The 12,199-nt window shown below is 46.9% G+C and overlaps 1 pseudogene; it reads left to right on the top strand.

Moving 5' to 3' along the window:
• LOC140733787 (uncharacterized) overlaps positions 1 to 6,927 on the top strand; it is a 276,015-nt pseudogene extending 269,088 nt beyond the window's left edge.
• Positions 6,928 to 12,199: the final 5,272 nt, after the last annotated feature.

The following is a 12,199-nucleotide window of genomic DNA, read 5'->3' as shown; positions in this document are numbered from 1 at the left end:
TTCTACCTATCACCCTCATAATTTTAAATACCTCTATCAAGTCCCCCCTCAACCTTCCTCGCTCCAAAGAATAAAGACCTAACTTGTTCAACCTTTCCCTGTAACTTAGGTGCTGAAACATTCTAGTAAATCTTCTCTGTACTCTCTCTATTTTGTTGACATCTTTCCTATAATTCGGTGACCAGAACTGTACACAATACTCCAGATTTGGCCTCACCAATGCCTTGTACAATTTTAACATTAAATCCCAACTCCTATATTCAATGCTCTGATATATAAAGGCCAGCATACCAAAAGCTTTCTTCATCAACTTATCCACATGAGATTCCACCTTCAAGGAACTTTTCAACCTTATTCTCACTGCATTCTTCAATGCCCTACCACTTACCATGTATGTCCTATTTTGATTATTCCTACCAAAATGTAGCAGTTCACACTTATCAGCATTAAACTCCATCTGCCATTTTTCAGCCCACTCTTCTAACTGGCCTAAATCTCTCTGCAAGCTTTGAAAACATACTTCATTATCCACAACGCCACCTATCTTTGTATCACTGCATACTTACTATTCCAATTTACCACCCCATCATCCAGATCATTAATGTATATGACAAGCAACATTGGACCCAGTACAGATCCATGAGCCACACCACTAGTCACCGGCCTCCAACCTGACAAACAGTTATCCACCACTACTCTCTGGCATTTCCCATCGAGCCACTGTTGAGTCCATTTTAATACTTCAATATTAATACCTAACGATTTCACCTTCCAAATTAACTTACCCTGTGGAACCTTGTCAAATGCCTTACTGAAGTCCGTATAGACAATATCCATTGTTTTACCCTCGTCAACTTTCCTCGTAACCTCTTCAAAAAATCCAATAAGATTTGTTAAAAATGACCTTCGACGCACAAATCCATGTTGACTGTTCCTAATCAGACCCTGGCTATCCAGATAATTATATTTACCATCTCTAAGAATACTTTCCATTAACTTACCCACCACTGACGTCAGACTTACAGGCCTATAATTGCTAGGTTTACTCTTAGAACCCTTTTTAAACAATGGAACAACATGAGCAATACGCACCATCCCCGTTTCTGTCATATATTTTTCTGTCAGAGCCCCTGCTATTTCTACACTAAATTCCTTCAAGGTCCTCAGGGATATCCTGTCAGGACCCGGAGATTTATCCAATTTATATTCCTTAAAGGCGCCAGTACTATCTCCTCTTTAATCGTCATATTTTCCATAACTTCCCTACTTGTTTCCCCTTCCTTACACAATTCAATATCCTTCTCCTTGGTGAATACTGAAGAAAATAAATTGTTCAAAATCTCCCCCATCTTTTTTGGCTCCACACATGGCTGTCCATTCAGATTCTCTAAGGGATCAATTTTATCCCTCACTATCCCTTTGCTGTTAATATAACTGTAGAAACCCTTTGGATTTATTTTCACCTTACTTGCCAAAATAACCTCGTATCTTCTTTTAGCTTTTCTAATTTCTTTCTTAAGATTCTTCTTACATTCTTTATATTCCTCGAGCACCTCATTTACTCCATGTTGCCTATATTTATTGTAGATATCTCTCTTTTTCCGAACCAGTTTTCCAATATCCCTTGAAAACCATGGCTCTCTCAAATTTTTAACCTTTCCTTTCAACCTAACAGGAACATAGAGATTCTGTACCCTCAAAATGTCACCTTTAATTGACCTTCATTCTTCTATTACATCCTTCCCATTAAACAAATAGTCTCAATCCACTCCTTCTAAACCCTTTCGCATCTCCTCAAAGTTAGCCTTTCTCCAATCAAAAATCTCAACTCTGGGTCCAGTCCTATCCGTCTCTATAATTATATTGAAACTAATGGCATCGTGATCACTGGACCCGAAGTGCACCCCAACACATACTTCCGTCACATGACCTATCTCATTCCCTAACAGGATATCCAACACTGCCCCTTCTCTAGTTGGTACCTCTATGTATTGCTGCAAAAAACTATCCTGCACACATTTTACAAACTCCAAGCCATCCATCCCTTTTACAGTATGGGCTTCCCAGTCTATGTGTGGAAAATTAAAATCTCCCACAATCACAACCCTGTGCTTACTACAAATATCTGCTATCTCCTTAAAAATTTGTTCCTTCAATTAACGCTCCCATTTAGGTGGTCTATAATACACCCTATATGTGTTACTACACCTTTCCCATTCTTCAATTCCACCCAGATAGTCTCCCTAGACGAGCACTCTGATCTATCCTGCCAGAGCACCGCTGTAATATTTTCTCTGACAAGGAACTCAACACCTCCCCCTCTTGTCCCTCCGATTCTATCACACCTGAAGCAACGAAATCCAGGAATATTTAGTTGCCAATCACACCCCTCCTTCAACCATGTTTCAGTAATAGCTACAACATCATATTTCCAGGTATCAATCCATGCTCTAAGCTCATCCACCTTTCTTACAATGCTCCTAGCATTAAAATAAATGCATTTAAGAAATTCTCCACCTCTTCCTCTCTGTTTATCTCTAACAGTACAAAGAACTTTACTGTCTTCTTTTTCTTCCTTCTCCCATACATCTGTTCCACCACTCTGGTTCCCCTCACCCCACCCCCACCCCCCTTATCTAGTTTAAATCCACTGGAGCCTCTCTAGCAAACCTACCTGCAAGAATATTTGGCCCCCTCCAGTTCAGATGTAAACCGTCCCGCCGGAACAGGTCCGACCAAGCCTGGAAAACTGCCCAATTATCTATAAATCTGAAGCCCTCTCTCCTGCATTATGTCTTCACCCATGTGTTGATCTGCACTATCTTACAATTTCTAAACCCACCTGCACGTGGCACTGGTAGCAATCCTGAGATTCCGATCCTCGAAGTCCTGTCCTTTAACTTGGCACCTAGCTCCCTAAACTCATATTTCAGGATCTTCTCACTCTTCCTACCCACGTCATTGGTCCCTACATGGACCACGACATCCGGCTGCTCACCCTCTCTCTTGTGAATACTGAAAACTCGATTCGAGATATCGCGGACCCTGACACCAGCGAGGCAACAGAACACCCGGGATTCTCGATCTCTTCCACAGAACCTCATATCTGTCCCCCTAACTATCGAATCCCCTATCACTACTGCTCTCTTTTTTTCCCTCCTTCTCTTCTGAGCTGAGTGTCCTGTATCGGTGGTAGAGACGCAACCACTGCAACTTGTCCCTGGTAGGTCATCCCCACCAACAGGGTCCAACACGGTAAACTTATTGTTGATGGGAACGGCCACAGCGGTGCTTTGCTCTTCCTGTCTATTCCCCTTCCCTCTCCTGACAGTCACTCAACTACCTGTCTCCTGACTCCTAGGGGTGACTATCTCCCTGAAACTCCTGTCTATTTCTGCCTCTGCCTCCTGAATGATCTGAAGTTCTTCCAGCTCCAGCTCCAGTTCCCTAACAGGGTTTGTCAGGAGCTGCAGCTGGATGCACCTTTTGCAGGTGTAGTCATCAGGGACAACAGTGCTCGCCCTGACTTCCCACATACTGCAAACGGAGCACTCAACTGCCCTAACTGCTGCCTCCATTACCTACACCTAATCTAATTTGATTAATTAAAGAAGCTTACCCGGCCTTACCTCACTTGGAATGAAGCTCGTACTCAGCCTCTGCTCGCTTTTTAAATTCTCCCGCTGCCTTTCACGGCTTTCATGCGCTTGCGCAGTAGTGCCCTGTTCAAACCTCGCCTCTGCCTGTTCTCGCCGAAGCCTGATTGAGCCAAAGCCGACCCAGCCTGCCTCAGTCCACTCCGACGATGGCCTCCGTATATGGCGGTCTTTCTTTTTAAACCTTTGGCGCTACGTCACGCGCCTGCGCAGTCTAGCCTCTCCCGCGACCAGTTAAAAAAAGAACAGCTTCTCTCCGAGCTTCTTTTACCTCTTCCCTCTCCGCCTCTTGCTGCGATTTAAAATCACCTTAAGGTTCAGTCATTTGTTTTTCCTTGAGGTTGTTGAATTTGTGGATTTCTCTGCCCTATGACGTAGTGGACGCTACGTAAATATATTTGAGATAAGGTTGGACAGATTTTTGCAAAGTAGGGTGTTACGAACCCCGTAACTGGGTCACTTACCAGCAAAGATAGAGAGGTCCGTTGAAGTCGGATGATACTATTTTTAACAGTATTTATTAGTAAAAATACACAAAAATAATATCAATGCAAACATACAGATAATATACGTCGTCAATACTAAATCTAAAAGTGCGGGTATAATAATAATCAATAAGAAATAGCTCTATCGTTGTCTAGGGGATAATGTATTGTCCGATGGAAATATAAAAGTCACTCAGTTCATTCAGGCTGCAGCCTTTGGTTGGAGTCAAGAGAGAGATTTTTAGAAACTTGCCGGCTTTCCTTTTTATGATTTCGATCCTTCGAGAGTTCCGTTGGTGTGGCCTGTCACTTGTGGCCTGTCCTTTAGCTAAAGCCGTTTTTCCGTGGCGAGCCCGCCAACCCAGGCAAGGGAAAGGACGCACACGAGCCCCCCACCGGCTGTCGCTATTAAACGCTGTCACGGGATTTCTAGCGTTTCTCCTGGTGCGTCTGAAGAGGTTGTTCCCCAGACCCTCTTTTATCCTTACTCACGGGGTCTCAGATGTCAATCAGGTTGGGGTGATGCAATCCCTCAACCAGCCCACTCTGGTCATCCCCTGAGGGCGTCAATGAATAGTACAGTACTCAATACACAATTCCGTCTCCAAGAGACAATGGCCGTTATCCGTGGCTTTGTATCGCTGAGGCCAGGACACATTCCAAAACCTTTTGGATTCTCTCTCATTTCCTGGGTCCCAGACTCGAATTAATAGCGATCTTGCGATTCTCAAAAAGGGGGGGGGGGTTACTTTGTACCCTTCAGCCCCTCCGAGTTGTGGCACATTCGTAACAAGGGAAATTAAGGTTGATGGGGAAAAGGTAAGTTGGTGGAGATGGGCCGATGACGTTCTCGTGCTCCTATATCTTATGTTCTCACCACAGTCTAAAATCTCACCTGAAAAATTGTCCTTCACCCATTGATGTCCTTTCAAATATCTTTACAGGTTTGAAATGGCAGAACACTTGTACATGGGAATCTCAACATGCCAGCTTTGCTGTCTCTGTCCGGATATATAAGGAGTGACCAAATATTTTATTTGCAAAGACAACACATCTGTTGTTGGTCATTGAAGATGACGAGTTGTCTCATCCCAGCTGGAAATGTATTTTGTGTCTGAAATGTTGAAACTCAGTGAATCCACTGGAACCGGGGTGCTGGGAACACGCCAGCATTTGGTTACTGAGATCAGTTCCTCAGCTGCATTGATTGTACAAGGGATTCAATCGTCTGACTTTCTGAATTTCCAGAGATTGATCGCAGTGAGATATCATTCTCCTTCTCTCAGTGTGGGAAGGGATTCACTCACAGCCTACCCACAGACTCGCCAGTGAGTTCACAGTGGGGAGTGGCCATTCACCTGCTCTGTATGTGGGTGGGGATCTACTCAGTCATCAGTTCACACCGTAGTGAGATGCTCCACGTGTTCTGATTGTGGGAAGCAATTCATTCTGTCGTCGACGCTAACGATATATCCGAAAATTCAGCAGTGTAACCTGCTTAGATGGTGGGAAGGCATTCACACTGTCAACCACAACACAGTGATACCAGCGAGTTCACACCGGGGAGAAGCCACTCACCTGCTCTGTGTGGCGAAGTGTTCACTCAATCATCTCAACTGAATGAACACCAGCGAGTTCACACTGAAAAGATGCCGTTCACCTGCTCAGACTGTGGAAAGCAATTCACTCGTTCATCCACACCACAGAGACACCAGCGAGGTCACACTGGGGAGAAGCCATTTACGTGCTCTGAATATGGAAAAAGATTCACTCAGTTATCTCAACTGAAGGTACATCAGCGAATGCACACGGGGGAGAGACCATTCACATGCTCTGAATGTGGGAAGGGGTTCGCTGATTCGGACTCCCTTGTGCAGCGCTGCCGAATTCACTCTGGGGAATTCAGAGGACGTGGGTTAAGGGTGAAGGGGGTAAGTTTAAAGGGAACATTAGGTGGGGCTTCTTCACACAGAGGGTGGTGGGAGTGCGGAATGAGCTGCCAGATGAAGTGGTAAATGCGGGCTCACTTTTAACATTTAAGAAAAACTTAGACAGGTACATGGATGAGAGGTGTATGGAGGGTTATGGGCCAGGTTCAGGTCAGTGGGACTAGAAAGAAAAATGGTTCGGCACAGCCAAGAAGGGCCAAAAGGCCTGTTTCTGTGCTGTGATGTTCTATGGTTCTATGGTTCTATGAGAGAAGCCATTCAAGTGCTTTGAATGTGGGAAAGGATTTACTCAGTCATCTAATCTGAAGGTACATCAGGGATTTCACGCTGAGGGAAGCCATTCACATGCTCCGAGTGTGGAAAGGGATTTGCTCGGTCACCTCGACTGATTGAACATCAGCGAGTTCACACTGGGGAGAAACCGTTTAGCTGCTTTGAGTATGAGAAGCGATTCACAAAGTCAGGCACCCTTGTGAGGCACTACCGAATTCACACTGGGGAGAAGCCATCCACGTCCTCTGAATGTTGTAAAGGATTCACTCAGTCATCTCATCTGAAGGTACATCAGAGAATTCACTCTGGGGAGAAACCATTCAGCTGCTCCGAATGTGGGAAGGGATTCAATCAGACATCTCATTTGAATGACAATCTGTTTTCAGCAGTGAGAGTACGCTGACCTGTTCAGCCTGTGGGAAGGCATTCACACACTTACCCACACTGCAGAGACAGTGGTGGGTGCACACTGTGGTGAGGGTGGGCACCTGCTCTGAATGTGGGATGGGCTTCAATCAGTCATTCATCCTTGTGTCGCCCTACCGAGCTTTGACGCATCTCTAATCGGAGAGATCAGAGGCTTGAGAGGACGTAATTCACTCGGGTTCGCCGATGTATTAACGTCAATGGTTAAGGGCAGTTGTTTTTTGAGATTATTTTCAAGAAGATCTTAAAGTCAGGCAGGAGCAAGTGGGGCGGCCACTGTGGGAGTGGACAGAGTTGGAGCGGAGACTTCGAAGCTTTAGCTCTTTGAGGTTTCAGTGGGGAGAGCATTCAGTCAGAGAAGGCAAAATCATGATGGAACTAGAATTTTTATCTTTACACTTGTTCAGTTAGAACAGTGGAGATACCAGGCCGGATCGTGGAAAGCTCCTCTCGCGGGATGTGGGAAGGCAGGGGACCCTCCTGTATCCCTGATAACCATCCAGCTTCAGCTCCGAACAATCCACATTCAGGATTTGCACATTAAGTCAGCCCTCCCCAAATTCCATCAGACTTTGCAACGAGGGGGGAGAACGCGTTGGATCTGGTTTACACAAACATCCCCCACGCGTACCAGGCAGAGCCCCACCCCCACCTCAGTTACTCAGACCACATCTCTGTTATGTTAATCCCAGCATACAGACCGCTCGTCAGGCACTCCAGACCAGTTCAGAAACAGTTGAAAACCTGGCCAGCAGGAGCCATCTCTGCTGTTCAAAACTGCTTTGAGCACACTGACTGGCACATGTTCAGGGAGGCTGCAACCGATGGCGACTCTACCAACTTAGAGGAGTACACAGTATCAGTGACCAGCTACATCAGCAAGTGCATTGATGATGTTACTCTGTCCAAGACCATCACTATACGTGCTAACCAGAAGCCATGGATGACCGCAGAGGTGCGTGCGCTGCTGCGGTCCCGCGACTCTGCCTTCAGAGCAGGCAACAAGGCAGCTTTAACAACAACAAGGGCCAAACTGTCCGGGGTCATCAGAGAGGCAAAGCGACACACGGCGCATGTGGAAGGGCATCCAGGACATCGCCAATTATAGGACAACATTACCTGACTGTGCGGATGATGCCTCCCTCCCAGATACGCTAAAGAACTTCTACTCCCGTGTTGAGGTGGTAAATGACGTGGCGGCGAGGAGGTTCACAGCTCCTACAAATGACCAGGTGTTGTGTCTCACCGTGGCCGATGTGAGAAGAACCCTGTGCAGGGTCAACCCACAGAAGGCTGCTGGACCAGACAACATTCCTGGTAGAGTGCTCAGAGGATGTGGAGACCACCTAGCAGATGTTCTCACTGACATCTTCAACATCTCCCTGAGCAGCGCCACCATTCCAACGTGCTTCAAGGCCGCCACCATCGTCCCCGTGCCGAAGGAGTCTTCAGTGTCCTGTCTAAATGATTACCGTCCCGTTGCACTTACATCCATCATCATGAAGTGTTTCGAGAGGCTCGTCATGAGGCATATCAAGACCCTGCTGCCCCCCTCACTGGACCCCCTGCAGTTTGCGTACCGTCCCAACCGCTCAATAGATGACGCCATTGCCATCAACCTCCACCTGACCCTAACCCACCTGGACAAAAAAGACACATACATTCGGATGCTGTTCAGAGACTTCAGTTCAGCATTCAACATAATCATCCCCAGAAACTGATTGGAAAGCTGGGCCTATTGGGCCTGAACACCTCCCTCTGCAACTGGATCCTAGACTTCCTGACTGGGAGACCTCAGTCAGTCCGGATCGGGAGCAGCATCTCCAGCACCATCACACTGAGCATGGGGGACCCCCAGGGCTGTGTGCTCAGTCCACTGCTGTTCACTCTGCTGACCCACAACTGTGCTGCAACACACAGCTCGAACCACATCATCAAGTTCGCCGATGACACGACCGTGGTGGGTCTCATCAGCAAGAACGACAAGTCAGCTTACAGAGAGGAGGCGCAGCGGCTAACAGACTGGTGCAGAGCCAACAACCTGTCTCTGAATGTGAACAAAACAAAAGAGATGGTTGTTGACTTCAGGAGGGCACGGAGCGACCACTCCCCGCTGAACATCGACGGCTCCTCGCTAGAAATCGTAAAGAGCACCAAATTTCTTGGTGTTCACCTGGTGGAGAATCTCACCTGGTCCCTCAACACCAGCTCCATAGCAAAGAAAACCCAGCAGCGTCTCTACTTTCTGCGAAGGCTGAGGAAAATCCATCTCCCACCCCCCATCCTCATCACATTCTACAGGGGTTGTATTGAGAGCATCCTGAGCAGCTGCATCATTGCCTGGTTCGGAAATTGCACCATCTCGGATCGCAAGCGGATAGTGATCTCAGCTGCGAAGATCATCGGGAGTCTTTCTTCCCGCCATTATGGACATTTACACTACACGCTGCATCCGCAAAGGAAAGAGCATTATGAAGGACCCCATGCACCCCTCATACAATCTCTTCTCCCTCCTGCCGTCTGGGAAAAGGCAACGAAGCATTCGGGCTCTCACGACCAGACTATGCAACAGTTTCATCCCCCCAAGCTATCAGACTCCTCAATACCCAGCGCCTGGCCTGACACCTTGCCCTACCGTCCTGTTTATTATTTATTGTAATGCCTGCACTGTTTTGTGCACTTTATGCAGTCCTGGGTAGGTCTGTAGTCTAGTGTAGTTGTTCTGTGTTTTTTTTTCTCTGTGTTGGTTTTTTTTTACGTAGTTCAGCCTAGTTTTTGTACTGTGTCATGTAACACCATGGTCCTGAAAAACGTTATCTCATTTTTACTATGTACCGTACCAGCAGTTATGGTCGAAATGACAATAAAAGTGACTTGACTTAAGCTGGAACTCCAGATCATTTAGGAAGCTGAAGGGGTGATAGGAACGACATGTAGAGATGTAATTGTAACCAAGGTGCACGGCAGAGGAAACTAGGTGAGAGTCAGGAAGGGGAAAGCGGGAAACACTGAGTGCAGTGTACCCCTGTGTCCATCTCTCTGAACAACACATATATCACTTTAGATACTGTTGGGGAAGGTGGGGTGACCAGCAAAAGAAGTTCACAGCAGGAGGGTCTCTAACTCTTAGTCTGGCTCTGAGACTGAGAAGGGAAGGATGGAGAAGAGGCGAGCTGTGGTCACAGGTGATTCGTTCGCTAAGGAAACTGACTGGATGTTCTGTGGTTGAGAATGAGATTCCAGGATGGTATGTTGCCTCTTACTATCTTTCCTTTCGGTTCGTCTTGACGAAGGGTCTCGGCCCGAAACGTCGACAGCGCTTCTCCCTACAAATGCTACCTGGCCTGCTGTGTTCTACCAGCATTTTGCGTGTCTTGCGGTATGTTGCCTCCTGTGTGCTGGGGTCTGCGACATCTCGGGTCGAGTGCTCAGCATTCATGAGGAGGGTCAGCTGTGAAGGTCGTGGTCCACGTGGGTACCAATGATATGCGCTAGTAGAGTAAAGAGGTTCTGCAAAGGGAGTTCAGGGAGTGAGGTGCGAAGTTAAAGGGCATGTCGTCCAGGGTTATGATCTCAGTTCCGTCATCTGTGCCACATGGCAGGAATAGAAATAGGAAGAATATACAGTTTAACACGTGGCTAAGGAGTTGGTGCAGCAGGGAAGGAATAAGATTCTTGGATAACATGAGCCCGCAAGGATTGCAGTGTGCACGGGAGTGTGAGTGAGTTAGGGGAGAGGGCTCACACTGGATGGAGGGTGAAGTGGGCGGGCAGGTCTCTCACACACACAAACACATGCAGTATAAGATTTTTGGATCATTTGAGCTGGTGAGGATTGCTGTGTGCAGAGGAGTGTGAGGATGTTGGGGGAGAGTGGGCATCGTTGATGGAGGGTGAGTGGACAGGCAGGTCTCACACACAAACACATGCAGTGGAGTGAGAAGGGGAAGGAGAATGAGGAGGATGTAGCTACGGCTCCTTCACAAACTCCCAGACTCAGCCTACCGTCCCCCTCTGGAATTGGTTCCAATCCCTACCCCAGGCTGGGGGCGAGCATTGAGTTGCCTTATCAACAAGAAAATGAATTGTTCAACAGCATCTGGTTAACGCACTTTGATAAAAAAAATACATTGAGTTTGAACATTGAAATGTATTGTTTTAAAACACGCACTGATGAGAAACTTAGTCTCAGTGAAGATCCGAGAGCGGAAAATGAACCGGTGTTCAACCTGACCTCAGCTTGCCAGACAAGATCCCCTATCGGAGTCTGTCCCATCTGTCTGTCTTTGACACGTCTCACTCTAAAGTTTCCTCTTCCTGTACCTGTCCCTGTGTCTTTTTTTTTCCTTCTCAATCCCATTCTCCTGTCTTCTCCCCATGACGTTTGACACCTATACTGATCAAGCACTGAACAACCTCTGCTTGAAATAAACCCGATGACTTGGCCTCTGAACCGTCCAGAGTAATTAATTTCACATTTCCTAATCTCTCTAAATGCATGCGCTCCAGTATTGAACATTGAGACCCGGAAGGTTAAAAATGGCAGCTGTCTATCTATACCTCTCGAAATCTGATGAAGCTCTACCAGGTCACCCTGAGACTCCTCCACTCCAGGGAAAACAGGCTAAGATTCAATGGACGGAACGGGTATTTAAGTTCCTATGACTTGTGGTGTAGTGGTGAGATGGCGAAGCCGTGTGGAATAAGGTCCGGGTGCAGTTAAGAATGGGTGTCTGGGTAGGACGTGGCGTCAAGCACCCTTTCACTTTGTCTTACTACCAACAATTAACTAGAGTGTATCAATTATAAGAGCCTTTAATTTTTCATGCAGCAAGTGAAGACTAGCACTGCACAAGTGCTGGTAATAGCTGTCGTCCAACAAAACCACAAGCCAGTACGTTCACTACTTTGGAAACAAGTTCAAGGACATGGTGCATTCTGTTGTCTGCTGAATCAGAGTATTCGGCATTCTTCCAGAAACACAGCTGCGGGTCTGCAGTCAAGTGCTCAGGTACCACCAGCATCGTGTTGCACGAATATTATTAGCAAAGCAGTCTGATACAATACAGATTCCAGCTGGTTACAGACAAAAATGGTATGACAAGTGAATTATATTTCCACAGTTGTGGAGAAGCATTCCTACACCACTCGCCCTCTGTGAAAACACTTCTAACACCTACACCTCCCCCCGTTTCTGTTAACACCTGCAATCCTTGCAGCCTCGACCATCTGTAAAAACCTCTCTAAACCGACACCCACAAAATGCTGGTGGAAGGCAGCAGTCCAGGCAGCATCTGTAGGAGGAAGTACCATCGCTCTGTCTGCCAGAGGAAGCAGGATCTCTCAGTGCCCACAGATTTTAATTCCACGTCCCATTCCCATTCCAATATGTCTATCCATGGTCTCCTCT

Source organism: Hemitrygon akajei, chromosome 9, assembly GCF_048418815.1.
Source record: "Hemitrygon akajei chromosome 9, sHemAka1.3, whole genome shotgun sequence".
Classification (NCBI taxonomy): Eukaryota; Metazoa; Chordata; class Chondrichthyes; order Myliobatiformes; family Dasyatidae; genus Hemitrygon; species Hemitrygon akajei.
This window is presented reverse-complemented; position numbering and strand designations above follow the sequence as displayed.